The sequence below is a fragment of the Pongo abelii genome, chromosome X (assembly GCF_028885655.2).
Source record: "Pongo abelii isolate AG06213 chromosome X, NHGRI_mPonAbe1-v2.0_pri, whole genome shotgun sequence".
NCBI lineage: Eukaryota > Metazoa > Chordata > Mammalia > Primates > Hominidae > Pongo > Pongo abelii.
In genome coordinates, this window is record NC_072008.2 from 67,887,424 (window position 1) to 67,898,718 (window position 11,295).

The 11,295-nt window shown below is 37.9% G+C and overlaps 1 long non-coding RNA gene across 1 annotated transcript in view; it reads left to right on the forward strand.

Moving 5' to 3' along the window:
* The window catches only part of LOC134760913 (uncharacterized), a 78,943-nt gene that overhangs the window by 1,134 nt on the left and 66,514 nt on the right, over positions 1-11,295 (forward strand). The window lies entirely within an intron of this gene.

Consider the following 11,295-nt stretch of genomic DNA (forward strand, 5'->3'; position numbering starts at 1 on the left):
ATGGCATTTGTAAATTGTCACGGCACTGGTGGGAGTGTCTTTTAGCATGCTACTGCATTATAATCAGCATATAATAAGCAGTGAGGATGATCAGAGTCACTTAAGGAGTGTTAAACATGGAATCAAAGGAATGACATCTGCTACCACAAAAACACACTTAAGCACATAAAGCAAACATTATAAAGCAACCACACAATCAAGTCTACATAACAACCAGCTAACACAATGATAGGATCAAAATCTCACGTATCAGTACTAACCCAGAATAATAAATGGACTAAACACACCTCTTAAAAGATGTAGAGTGGCGAGCTGGATAAAAGACAGGGTGCAACCATCTCTTAGTTTCAAGAGCCCAATCTCACATATAATGACACAACCAGACTCAAAGAAAAAGGGTGAAGAAAGACAGACTGTGAAAAAAAAAAAAGGGAGTCACTATTATTGTATCAGATAAAACATATTTTAAACCAATAAAAAATAAAGACAAAGAAGGAAATGCATAACATTAAGGGGTACAATCCAACAAGAAAACTTATTTGTCCTAAATATATATTCACCCAACATTTGAGAACTGAGATTTAAAAAGCAAGTTCTTTTTGGTCTACAGAAAGACTTAGACAACCACATAGCAATAGTGGAAGAAATCAACACCCCACTGACAGCATAAGACAGAGGTCATCAAGGTATAAAACTAACAAAGAACTCTAGATTTAAGCTTGACACATGACTCATTGGACCTAACAGACATCTGCAGAACACTCCACCCAACAACCACAGAATATACATCCTTTTCATCTGCACACAGAACATATTCTAAGATCAATCACATGCTTGGTCATAAAGCAAGTCTCAATGAATTCAAAAAAACTGAAATCATACCAAGCACAATCTCAAACAAGGTGCAATAAAAATAGAAATCAGTATCAAGAAGGTCTCTCAAAGCTACACAAACACATAGAAATTAAGCAACTTCCAAATAGCTCCTGGGTAAATATCAAAATTAAGGCAGAAATTAAAAAATTCTTTGAAACTAATGAAAATACAGAAACAATTTACAAAAAACTCTGAGACGCAGCTAAAGCAGCATTAAGAGGAATGTTTATAGTGCTAAGCATATTCATCAAGAAGTTAGAAATAAGCGAATTAACAGTCTAACTTTGCACCTATAGGAATTTTTTTTATTATACTTTAAGTTTTAGGGTACATGTGCACAATGTGCAGGTTTGTTGCATATGTGTACTTGTGCATGTTGCTGTGCTGCACCCATTAACTCATCATTTAGCATTAGGTATATCTCCTACTGCTATCCTTTCCCCCTCCCCTCACCCCACAACAGGCCCCAATGTGTGATGTTCCCCTTCCTGTGTCCATGTGTTCTCATTGTTCAATTCCCACCTATGAGTGAGAACATGTGGTGTTTGGTTTTTTGTCCTTGCGATAGTTTGCTGAGAATTATGGTTTCCGGCTTCATCCATGTCCCTACTAAGGACATGAAATCATCCTTTTTTATGGCTGCATAGTATTCCATGGTGTATATGTGCCACATTTTCTTAATCCAGTCTATCATTGTTGGATATTTGGGTTGGCTCCAAGTCTTTGCTATTGGGAATAGAGCCGCAATAAACATACGTGTGTATGTGTCTTTATAGCAGCATGATTTATAATCCTTTGGGTATATACACAGTAATGGGATGGCTGGGTCAAATGGTATTTCTAGTTCTAGATCCCTGAGGAATTGCCACACTGACTTCCACAATGGTTGAACTAGTTTACAGTCCCGCCAAAAGTGTAAAAGTGTTCCTATTTCTCCACATCCTCTCCAGCACCTGTTGTTTCTTGACTTTTTAATGATCGCCATTCTAACTGGAGTGACATGGTATCTCATTATGGTTTTGATCTGCATTTCTCTGATGGCCAGTGATGACGAGCATTTTTTCATGTGTCTTTTGGCTGCATAAATATCTTCTTTTGAGAAGTGTCTGTTCATATCCTATGCCCACTTTTTGATGGGGTTGTTTGTTTTTTTCTTGTTAATTTGTTTGAATTCATTGTACATTTTGGATATTAGCCCTTTGTCAGATGAGTAGATTGCAAAACTTTTCTCCCATTCTGTAGGTTTCCTGTTCACTCTGATGGTAGTTTCTTTTGCTGTGCAGAAGCTCTTTAGTTTAATTAGATCCCATTTGTCAATTTTGGCTTTTGCTGCCATTGCTTTTGGTGTTTTAGACATGAAGTCCTTGCACATGCCTATGTCCTGAATGGTATTGCCTAGGTTTTCTTCTAGGGTTTTTATGGTTTTAGGTCTAACATTTAAGTCTTTAATCTATCTTGAATTAATTTTTGTATAAGGTGTCCAGAAGGGATCCAGTTTCAGCTTTCTACATATGGCTAGCCAGTTTTCCCAGCACCAGTTATTAAATAGGGAATCGTTTCCCCATTTCTTGTTTTTGTCAGGTTTGTCAAAGATCAGATGGTTGTAGATGTGTGGTATTATTTCTGAGGGCTCAGTTCTGTTCCATTGGTCTATATCTCTGTCTTGGTACCAGTACCATGCTGTTTTGGTTACTATAGCCTTGTAGTATAGGTTGAAGTCAGGTAGCATGATGCCTCCATCTTTGTTCTTTTTACTTAGAATGGTCTTGGCTATACAGGCTCTTTTTGGTTCCATATGGAATTTAAAGTAGTTTTTTCTAATTCTGTGAAGAAAGTCATTGGTAGCTTGATGGGGATAGCATTGAATCTATAAATTACCTTGGGCAGTATGGCCATTTTCACGATATTGATTCTTCCTATCCATGAGCATGGAATGTTCTTCCATTTGTTTGTATCCTCTTTTATTTCCTTGAGCAGAGGTTTGTAGTTCTACTTGAAGAGGTCCTTCACATCCCTTGTAAGTTGGATTCCTAGGTATTTTATTCTCTTTGAAGCAATTGTGAATGGGAGTTCACTCATGATTTGGCTCTCTGTTTGTCTGTTATTGATGTATAAGAATGCTTGTGATTTTTGCATGTTGATTATGTATCCTGAGAGTTTGCTGAAGTTGCTTATCAGCTTAAGGAGATTTTGGGCTGAGATGATGGGGTTTTCTAAATATACAATCATGTCATTGCAAACAGGGACAATTTGACTTCCTCTTTTCCTAATTGAATACTCTTTATTTCTTTCTCCTGCCTGATTGCTCTGGCCAGAACTTCCAACACTAAGTTGAATAGGAGTGGTGAGAGAGGGCATCTCTGTCTTGTGCCAGTTTGCAAAGGGAATGCTTCCAGTTTTTGCCCATTCAGTATGATATTGGCTGTGGGTTTGTCATAAATTGCTCTTATTATTTTGAGACATCAATACCTAATTTATTGAGAGTTTTTAGCATGAAGCATTGTTGAATTTTGTCAAAGGCCTGTTCTGCATCTATTGAGATAATCATGTGGTTTTTGTCATTGGTTCTGCTTATACACTGGATTACGTTTATTGATTTGTGTATGTTGAACCAGCCTTGCATCCCAGGGATGAAGCCCACTTGATCATGGTGGATAAGCTTTTTGATGTGCTGCTGGATTCAGTTTGCTAGTATTTTATTGAGGAATTTTGCATCGATGTTCATCAGTGATATTGATCTAAAATTCTATTTTTTTGTTGTGTCTCTGCCAGGCTTTGCTATCAGGATGATGCTGGCCTCATAAAACGATTTAGGGAGGATTCCTTCTTTTTCTATTGATTGGAATAGTTTCAGAAGGAATGGTAACAGTTCCTCTTTGTACCTCTGGTAGAATTCGGCTGTGAATCCATCTGGTCCTGGACTTTTTTTGGTTGGTAAGCTATTAATTATTGCCTCAATTTCAGAGCCTGTTATTGGCTTATTCAGAGATTCAACTTCTTCCTGGTTTAGTCTTGGGAGGGTGTATATGACAAGGAATTTATCCATTTCTTCTAGATTTTCTAATTTATTTGTGTAGAGGTGTTTATAGTATTCTCTGATGATAGTTTGCATTTCTGTGGCATCAGTGGTGATGTCCCCTTTATCATTTTTTATTCCATCTATTTGATTCTTCTCTCTTTTCTTCTTTATTAGTCCTGCTAGCAGTCTATCAATTTTGTTGATCTTTTCAGAAAACCAGCTCCTGGATTCATTGATTTCTTGAAAGGTTTTTTGTGTCTTTATTTCCTTCAGTTCTGCCCTGATCTTAGTTATTTCTTGCCTTCTGCTAGCTTTTGAATGTGTTTGCTCTTGCTTCTCTAGTTCTTTTAATTGTGATGTTAGGGTGTCAATTTTAGATCTTTCCTGTTTTCTCTTGTGGGCATTTAGTTCTACAAATTTCCCTGTACACACTGCTTTGAATGTGTCCCAGCGATTCTGGTATGTTGTGTCTTTGTTCTTGTTGGCTTCAAAGAACATCTTTATTTCTGCCTTCATTTCATTATGTACCCAGTAGTCATTCAGGAGCTTGTTCGGTTTCCATGTAGTTGAGCGGTTTTGAGTGAGACTCTTAATCCTAAGTTCTAGTTTGATTGCACTGTGGTCTGAGAGAGAGTTTGTTGTAATTTTGTTTCTTTTACATTTGTTGAGGAGTGCTTTACTTCCAACTATGTGGTCCATTTTGGAATAGGTGTGGTGTGGTGCTGAAAAAAATGTATATTCTGTTGATTTGGGGTGGAGAGTTCTGTAGATGTCTATTAGGTCTGCTTGGTGCAGAGCTGAGTTCAATTCCTGGATATCCTTGTTAACTTTCTGTCTCCTTGATCTGTCTAATGTTGACATTGGGGTGTTAAAGTCTCCCATTATTATTGTGTGTGAGTCTAAGTCTCTTTGTATGTCCCTGGGGACTTGCTTTATGAATCTGGGTGCTCCTGTATTGGGTGCACATATATTTAGGAGAGTTAGCTCTTCTTGTTGTATTGCTCCCTTTATCACTATATAATGGCCTTCTTTGTCTCTTTTGATCTTTGTTGGTTTAAAGTCTGTTTTATCAGAGACTAGGATAGCAACCCCTGCCTTTTTTTGTTTTCCATTTGCTTGGCAGATCTTCCTCTATCCCTTTATTTTGAGCCTATGTGTGTCTCTGCATGTGAGATGGGTTTCCTGAATACAGCACACTGATGGGTCTTGACTTTTTATCCAATGTGTCAGTCTGTGCCTTTTAATTGGAGCATTTAGCCCATTTACATTTAAGGTTAATATTGTTATGTGTGAATTTGATCCTGTCATTATGATGTTAGCTGGTTATTTTGCTCATTAGGTGATGTAGTTTCTTCCTAGTCTCGATGATCTTTACAATTTGGCATGTTTTTGCAGTGGCTGGTACTGGTTGTTCCTTTCTATGTTTAGCACTTCCTTCAGGAGCTCTTTTAGGGCAGGCCTGGTGGTGACAAAATCTCTCAACATTTGCTTGTCTGTAAAGGATTTTATTTCTCCTTCACTTATGAAGCTTAGTTTGGCTGGATATGAAATTCTGGGTTGAAAATTCTTTTCTTCAAAAATGTTGAATATTGGCCCCCACTCTCTTCTGGCTTGTAGAGTTTCTGCTGAGAGATCAGCTGTTGGTCTGATGGGCTTCCCTTTGTGGGTAACCCGACCTTTCTCTCTCACTGCCCTTAACATTTTTTCCTTCATTTCAACTTTGGTGAATCTGACAATTATGTGTCTTGGAATTGCTCTTCTCGAGGAGCATCTTTGTGGTGTTCTCTGTATTTCCTGAATTTGAATGTTGGCCTGCCTTGCTAGATTGGAGAAGTTCTCCTGGATAATATCCTGCAGAGTGTTTTTCAACTTGGTTCCATTCTCCCCGTCACTTTCAGGTTCACCAATCCGACATAGATTTGGTCTTTTCACATAATCCCAGATTTCTGGGAGGCTTTCTTCATTGCCTTTTATTCTTTTTTCTCTAAACTTCTCTTCTCGCTTCATTTCATTCATTTGATCTTCCATCACTGATACCCTTTCTTCCAGTTGATCAAATTGGCTACTCAGGCTTGTGCATTCATCACGTAGTTCTCATGCCTTGGTTTTCAGCTCCATCAGGTCCTTTAACGACTTCTCTGCATTGGTTATTCTAGTTAGCAATTCTTCTAATCTTTTTTCAAGGTTTTTAACTTCTTTGCCATGGGTTTGAACTTCCTCTTTTAGCTCGGAGTAGTTTGATCATCTGAAGCATTCTTCTCTCCACTTGTCAAAGTCATTCTCCATCTAGCTTTGTTCCTTTGCTGGTGAGGAGCTACCTTCATTTTGAGTAGGAGGGGGGCTCTGATTTTTAGAATTTCCAGTTTTTCTGCTCTGTTTTTTCCCCATCTTGTGGTTTTATCTACCTTTGGTCTTTGATGATGGTGATGTACAGATGGGGTTTTGGTGTGGATTTCCTTTCTGTTTGTTAGTTTTCCTTCTAACAGTCAGGATCCTCAGCTGCAGGTCTGTTGGAGTTTGCTGGAGGTCCACTCCAGACCCTGTTTGCCTGGGTATCATCAGCAGAGGCTGCAGAACAGCAGATATTGGTGAACAGCAAATGTTGCTGCTTGACCATTCCTCTGGAAGTTTTGTCTCAGAGGAATACCCAACCATGTGAGGTGTCAGTTTGCCCCTTACTGGGAGGTGCCTCCCAGTTAGGTTACTCAGGGATCAGTGACCCACTTGAGGAGGCAGTCTGTCTGTTCTCAGATCTCAAGCTGCATGCTGGGAGAACCACTACTCTCTTCAATGCTGTCAGACAGGGACATTTAAGTCTGCAAAGGTTTATACTGCCTTTTGTTTGGCTATGCCCTGCCCCCAGAAGTGGAGTCTACAGAGGCAGGCAGGCCTCCTTGAGCTGCGGTGGTCTCCACCCAGTTTGAGCTTCCTGGCCTCTTTGTTTACATACTCAAGCTTTGGCAATGGTAGGCGCCCCTCACCCAGCCTTGCTACTGCCTTGCAGTTTGATCTCAGACTGCTGTGCTAGCAATGAGTGAGCCTCCATGGGCATAGGACCCTCTGAGCCAGGCACGGGATATAATCTCCTGGTGTGCCATTTGGTACGAACATTTGAAAAGTGCAGTATTAGGGTGGGAGTGACCTGATTTTCCTGGTGCTGTCTGTCACCCCTTTCTTTGACTAGAAAAGGGAATTCCTTGACCCTTTGGGTTTCCTGGGTGAGGCAATGCCTCTCCCTGCTTCAGCTAACACTTCGTCCACTGCACCCACCCTCCTGCACCCACTGTCTGACACTCCCCAGTGAGATTAACCTGGCACTTCTGTTGGAAATGCAGAAACCACCCATCTTCTGTGTCACTCACGTTGGGAGCTGTAGACTGGAGCTGTTCCTATTTGGCCATCTTGGCTCCAACACCTATAGGAATTTTTAAAAACCAAAAGCTAAAAGTAGAAAATAACCAAAATTAGAGAACTGAATGCAATTGAGATGCAAAAATAAATACAAAAATCAAAGAAATCAAGAGTTGGTTCTTATAAAAAGAAAATAAAGATCATATACCACTGGCTAGAGTAACAGAGAAAAAGAAGATCCATGTAAGTACAATCAGAAATGACAAAGATGACATTACAACCCGTCACAGAGAAGTACAAAAGATTTTCAGAGAATATTATGAAGAACTCTGTGCACACAAATCAAGCAATGTGGAGGAAATGCACAAATTTCTGACAGCACACAATCTTCCAATATTGAATCAGGAAGATATAGAGACCCTTAATAGACCAATATAGAGCTCTGAAATAGAATCAGGACCAAAAAAAACCTACCAATCAAATAAAACCCTGGACCAGATGGATTCACAGCTGAATTCTAAGAGAAGTACAAGCAATTGATGCCAATTGTACTGAAACTATTCCAAAATCTTGAGGAGGAGGGACTCCTCCTTAACTCATTGTATGAAGCCAGCATCAACTTAATATCAAGATCAGGGGAAAACACAGTGGAAAAAGAAATCTTCAGGTTAACATCACTGATAAATATAAACATGAAAATTCTAAAAAAAAAAAAAAACAGTGACAAACTGAATTTAGGAGCACATTAAAGTTAATTCACCATAATCAAGTAGGCCTTATTTTGGGATGAAAGGCTGGTTCAACACATGCAAACCAATAAATTCAGTTCACTACATAAATGGAATTAAAACAAAAACCAAATGATTGTCTCAGAAGATGAAGGAGAAGCTTTTGATAAAGTCTAACTTCACCTAATAATAAAAAGCCTCAGTAGACTAGGCATTGAAAGAAGATACCTCAAAACAGTAAAAGTCACCTATGAAAAACCCACAGCCAAAATCATACTTAATGGTCAAAAGCTGGAACCATTCATTTCCCTTGAAAACTGGAACAAGACACGGATGGCCCCGCTCACGATTTCTATTCAACACAGTACTGAAATCCTAGCCAGAGCAATCAGGCAAGAGGAGAGAAAAGACATCCAAGTAGTAAAAGAAGAAGTCAAAATATCTCTCTTGCTTGACAATATAATTCTGTATCTAAAAAAGCCCCAAGGCTCTGTCAAAAGGCTAGTAGAACTGATAAGTGATTTTAGTGAGGTTTTGGGGTTTAAAAAATCAGTGTAGAAAAATCGGTAGCACTTCTATACACCAATAATGTCTAGGCTGAGAGCTAAATCAAAAACACCATTTTTATTTACAATAGCTACAAAGAATAATTAAATACTTACGTATATAGGTAACCAAGAAGGTGAAAGATCTCTACAAAGAGAACTACAAAACACTGCTGAAACAAATCAGAGATGACACAAATACATTTTAAAAAATTCCATGTCAATGGATTGGAAGAATCAATATTACTAAAATGGCAATACTGACCAAAGCAATTTACAGATTCTGTGCTATTCTTATCAAACTATCAACATCATTCTTTATAGAAGTAGGAAAAAAAAAATTCTAAAAGTTACAAGTAACCAAAAAAGTGCTTGAACAGCCAAAGCCATCCTAAGTAAAAAGAACAAAGTTGGAGGAATCAAACTACCCAACTTCAAACTACACTGCAAAGCTATTGTAACCCAAACAGCATGGTATTAGTACAAAATCAGACACATAGACCAATGGAAGGCAATAGAAACCTCAGAAATAAAACCACACACTAGCAATCATCTATTCATTGACAACATCATAAAAACTAGCAGTGAGGAAAAAAAAATTGTCAGCAAATAGTTCTGGGATAACTGGCTAGCCACAGGCAGGAGATAGAAGTTGGGCCCTACTTTTTATCATATACAAAAAATTAATTCAAAATGGTTCAAAAATCTAAATGTAAGACCTCAAACTATAAAATTGCTAGAAAACAACTTACGAAATACCGTTCTTAACAGTGGCTTTAAAAAAGCACAAAGCTGAAGATATCACACTACCTGACTTCAAACTATACTACAAGGCTACAGTAACCAAAACAGCATGGTACTGGTACAAGAACAGACACATAGACCAATGGAATGAAACAGAGAACTCAGAAATAAGACCGCACACCTACAACCATCTGATCTTGTACAAACCTGACAAAAACAACCAATGAGGAAACCATTCTCTTTTTAATAAATTGTGCTTGAAGAACTAGCTAGTCATTGGCAGAAAATTGAAACTGGACCTCTTTCTTACACCATATACAAAAATTAACTCAAGATAGAATGAAGCCTTAAATGTAAAACCAAAAACAATAAAAACTCCAGAATAAAATCTAGGCAATACCATACAAGATTTCATGACAAAAACACCAAAAGCAATTGCAACAAAAGAAAAATTTGACAAATGGGATCTAAATAAATGAAAGAGCTTCTGCACAGCAAAAGAAACTATCATCAGCGTGAACAGACAACCTACAGAATGAGAGAGAATTTTTGCAATCTATGCATCTGACAAAGGTCTAATATCCAGAATCTAAGAGGAAGGTAAACAAATTTACAAGAAAAAAACAACCCCATTAAATAGTGGGCTAAGGATATGAGCAGACGCTTCTCAAAAGAAGATGTTCATGTGGCCAACAAACATGAAAAAATGCTCAACATCACAGGTCATTAGAGAAATGTCGTTCAAAACAACAATGAGATACTACCTCCTGCCAGTCAGAATGGTAGTTATTAAAAAGTCAAGAAACCACAGATGCTGGTGAGGCTGCAGAGAAAAAGTAATCCTTTTACACTGCTGGTGACAGTATGAATTATTTCAACCATTATGGAAGACAGATAAGGAAGTGGAAATACCATTTGACCCAGCAATCCATTACTGAGTATATACCTAAAGGAATATAAATCATTCTATTATAAAGATAAATGCACGTGTGTGTTCATTGCAGCACTATTCCCAATAGCAAAGACATGGACTCAACCCAAATGTCCATCAATGATAGACTGGATAAAGAACATGCGGTACATATACACCATGGAATACTATGTAGCCATAAAAAGTAATGAAATCATGTCCTTTGCAGGGACATGGATGGAGCTGGAAGTTGTTATCCTCAGCAAACTAATCCAGGAACAGAAAACCACACACCACATGTTCTCACTTATAAGTGGGAGCTGAATGATGAGAACACACGGAGGGAACAACACACACTGGGGCCTGTTGGGTGTTGGGGGGATGAATTGCATCATGAAGAATAGCTAGTGGGTGCTGGGTTTAATACCTAGGTGATGAGTTGATCTGTGCAGTAGACCACCATGGCCATGTATCCTGGAACTTAAAATAAAAGTTGATGAAAAAAACTAGAAAAATTTGCAGATTCTATAAAACTGACTAAAAAAAAGATGCTATTACACAATATACCCATGTAACAACCTTCATCTGTACTCCCTATATTTAAAATAAAAGTTAAAATTAAAAAATAAAATTGGCTTTGACAACAAATTTTTGCCCAAGCCCCCAAAAGCAATTGCATCAAAAACAGAAAATAGACAAGTGAGAACTAATTAAAATAAAGAGCTACACAGCAAAGGAAACTATCCACAGAGTAAATAGACAACATAGAGAATGAAAGAAAATATTCACAAACTATGCATTTCTACAAAGGCCTATTGTCCAGAATCTATAGATAACAAATCAACAAGAAAAAACAAACAACCCCATTAAAAATTGAAATTGACATGAACAGACACTTCTCAAAAGAAGACATATAAGCAGCCAAAAACTTATCAAAAAATTCTGAATATCACTAATCATCAGAGAAATGCAAATGAAAACCAAAATGAGACACCGTCTCACACCAGTCAAAATGGCTGTTAGATAAAGTTAAAAAGCAACAAGATGTTCATGAAGCTGGATATGAAATGAAATGCTTATACACTGTTCGTGATAATGTAAATTAGTTCAGCCACTTTGGAT